Source organism: Helianthus annuus, chromosome 3 (genome assembly GCF_002127325.2).
Source record: "Helianthus annuus cultivar XRQ/B chromosome 3, HanXRQr2.0-SUNRISE, whole genome shotgun sequence".
Lineage (NCBI taxonomy): Eukaryota > Viridiplantae > Streptophyta > Magnoliopsida > Asterales > Asteraceae > Helianthus > Helianthus annuus.
This window is the reverse complement of record NC_035435.2, coordinates 45,877,758-45,881,546: the sequence shown is the minus strand read 5'-3', so window position 1 is coordinate 45,881,546 and position 3,789 is coordinate 45,877,758. Positions and strand designations below refer to the sequence as shown.

Sequence of the window (3,789 nt, the reverse complement as noted above, 5' to 3'; positions counted from 1 at the left end):
ACGGGGCCGTGGTGAACCTTCTGACCGACATTCTTTTTTGTTTTTATTGCAGGACTTGGAACCCGACACCATCCTCACGTAGTGTATGAGCTCCAGTTCCAATAAAGACATAAAAGAACCGCTAGAAGAACCCGAACGCTTTCTCAGAAAAAGGTTAAAAGCCAAAAACCAAGAGAAGGTTTCGGGTGATCCACCCCCAATGGCGGACCAACGTACCCTTATGGATTATCTACGGCCCACCGTAGGTAATCTAGGCGCCGCTATCAATGCTCCGAATGTCGAAGCCAATAACTTCGAACTTCGACCGCATTTGATACAAATGCTCCAAAACTCCGCAACCTTCCACGGGCTTGCGGACGAGGATCCTCATCTACATATAACTAATTTCTTAGAAATATGTGACACCTTTCGGATCAATGGAGCATCGAACGACGCCATACGCCTCCGTATGTTTCCGTTCTCGCTAAAAGACCGAGCGAAAGCTTGGCTCAACACCCTCCCAGCTGGATCGGTAAACACCTGGGATGAACTAGCCCAAAAGTTTCTATATAAGTATTTCCCTCCTTCTAAAACTGCTAAATTAATGGCTGAAATTAATACATATTCACAAGAGGACGGGGAATCCTTATATGAAACATGGGAAAGGTTCAAGGAGCTATTACGCAAGTGTCCCCATCATGGCCTCGCAATATGGCAACAAGTATCCACTTTCTACAATGGATTGTTGCCACACACTAGGCAGACACTTGATTCTAGCTCCGGGGGACTTTTAGGTAATCGACGCCCACACGAAATATATAATCAAATTGAGGAAATTGCTCAAACCAATTTTCAATGGCACACTCCCCGGGGAAATAAGTCTATCGCCCCGGGCGCCCATAAGGTCGACGAAAGCACCTCTTTACAAGCCCAAATCGAGGCCCTTTCTTCAAAAATAAAAAAATTAGAAATGACAAAAACAGTCTCGGTTATGGCTTGTGAAGGGTGTGGTGGGTCACATGAAAATTGGAGTTGCATGAAAGAAACGGACGATCAACAAGAAATGGTAAACTACATTGATAATAGACCTAGGCCGTCGGGTCCTCCAACGGGAACTTACAACCAAGGATGGCGAAACCACCCAAACCTTGGTTGGAGGGAAACCGGTAATAGTAGTAACCAACAAACCCAACGAACAAACTTTCAGCAATCAAGAAATGAGTCACAAAATTTCACTCAACAACAAGGTGGACGAGAAAGGCTCGAAGATACTATATCTCGCCTCGTCTCCGACACTGATAAGAAAAACTCGGAAAGATTTCTACAATTAGAATCTAATTTTAGGAATCAACAAGCTAGCATTCAAAACATAGAAAAACAAATAAATCAACTAGCACAAAATTTTTCCGAGAGACCGCAAGGCGCATTACCTAGCAATACCGAAACAAACCCAAAGGCGCAAGTTCACCTCATCACACTACGAAACCGCACCGTAGGGCCTGCAGAAGTACCTCCACCAACGGAAGAAACAATGCCAACACATCTGCAGGAAAAGAACTCTCCCCCATCACCAGAACCTACCAAGGCTCCTCGAGTTCCATACCCCGGTAGGTTAATTCGTCAAAAAACCAATGAGCAATTCGCAAAATTCGAAAGTTTGTTAAAACAATTGCATGTCAATATTCCTTTTATCGAAGTCCTAACCCAAATGCCCAAATACTCTAAATTTATGAGGGACTTCCTTACACATAAAAAGAAAATTGAAAATTTGCAATTAGTTAATTTAGGCGAAGAATGCTCTGCCCTCGTACTCAATAAACTACCCCAAAAGAAAATCGATCCCGGAAGTTTCACGATTCCATGTTCAATAGGGGAATCACCCGTTCGCAATGCCTTGGCCGACTTAGGGGCTAGCATTAACCTCATGCCCTCATCAATGTTCAAAAGGCTTGGCTTGGGAACCACGAGCCCTACAAAAATAAGCATACAACTCGCTGATCGATCAGTCAAGTTCCCACAAGGTGTCATCGAGAATGTCTTGGTAAGGGTAAGCAAATTTGTTTATCCCGTTGACTTTGTCATACTCGACATGGAGGAAGACACCGAGGTCCCCCTTATCCTAGGGAGACCCTTCCTTGCCACGGCACAAGCAGTGGTAGACATGAATGAAGGGACACTGACTTTGAGGTATGGGGACGATGAGGTGAAGTTCGGAGTTGGGAAGAAAATAGAGGACGACGACCCAGTCAATTACATGAAGGTTATTGATTCTAGCTTGGATGCCGCTCTCCGACGGTGTAACTTGGGAAGCAAGGCACTCCACTCAGAAGATATATAACCAGAAATCGGGTCTAGCCAAGGACCCTTATAAACGTGGCGCACCACGGAGGCATTCTGCGGATCTATCCTTAGTTTAGTTTAGTTTAATCTTTTAATTTTTGCAGAATAAAACACACTCATGGTGGTAATGGATGAAAAAGGGAACGAGAAAAAATGAAACCATGCACGAAGAACAGAGCAACCCGACAAAAATCTCCATTACAGAAGGCTCAACACGGGCCGTGCCCAACCAACACGGCCCCGTGCTGAGCCCCTGCAGAAAAATCACCCAGTTCAGGTAACTGGACACGGGCCGTGTTCAGCGGACACGCCCCCGTGTCCAGGCTTCTGTTTCAATTCTGTAATTTTTGTTACTGGCACTTGACCACGAGGCCGTGCCCGGTGAACACGGGGCCGTGTCCAGGATGCCAGTAACAAAAATCTTTGCTTTTTAACATACTTTTATGCATTCTAATCAACCAAAAATATTATTCTTGGACACATTGAGGACAATGTGTAATTTAAGTGTGGGGGGGGATGCTAAAACCTTGAAATTTTGCAAAATCCTAAATACAAGCCTTACACAAAACTCTATTGGAACCGCTAAACACCCCAAATTTTTTCAAAAAACTTTTTCATTTTTTTATTTACTTGTCTTAGTTTAAGTTGGGAAGAACAAGTTCTAAAAAAAGGTTATATTTTTACAAGTTTACAACCGATAGCATCGTGATAAAAAGGAACCAACATAAGAAAATTATGAAACGGCATAACAAGTCTAGTTTAAAATTCGATTATATATGCTTAGTCACATTAAAAACCCATTCCCACAAAAGTGAGTTTTGAGCCTTTATTGAGCATAAAAATACACATATTTAGATTAAATGCTCATTTTTCGTTTCTTGTGTGAATAGCCGCTCGGTCTTTACAAATCTAGAACTTGCCACGACGATACATTCCCGGTCCTTACCAACTTAAACCCAAGTAAGTAAATGATGGAGGCATTAGGACTAACTATTTTTTTTCAAAACCATTATTTTTCATTTTTTTACCTACCCAAAATCCCCCTAGAAAACCCCTTTGAGCCTAAACCTTTCATTTCATTACCCCAAAAACCATTTTTACCCACCAAAAACCTTTTTCATTTTTTTTCACCCTTTATTTTAGTAACAAGCTCGGTTTTTCGTCAACTTGCCCTTTCACGTGACATCAAAAAAAAAAAAATATATATATATATATGATGATGAAGTCAAAAACAAACAAAAGCTATGAAAAGCTTGTTTGGAGAAATACTTCAAAAATAAAAAGTCACTAAAAATAAGGTACTTCACGAAAACCGACACTTGTTACGATTTTCGCCCTTTTTACTAACCACTAACCAACCACCCACCTTTAAACCCAAGCCTTCACCCAAAAAGTCCTCTTGATATTTACAAAGGTAAAAAGTTAAAAAGGAGGAGGATTGATTGCTTGGCAAGCCTATGGAAAGACGTA

The 3,789-nt window shown here is 41.8% G+C and overlaps 1 non-coding gene across 1 annotated transcript; it reads right to left on the bottom strand.

The window, feature by feature from the left end:
* Window positions 1-577: 577 nt before the first annotated feature.
* Window positions 578-684, bottom strand: LOC118490839. The gene has a single exon (XR_004890064.1). It is a non-coding gene; the product is annotated as a small nucleolar RNA R71 (small nucleolar RNA).
* Between the last annotated feature and the right edge of the window lie 3,105 nt (window positions 685-3,789).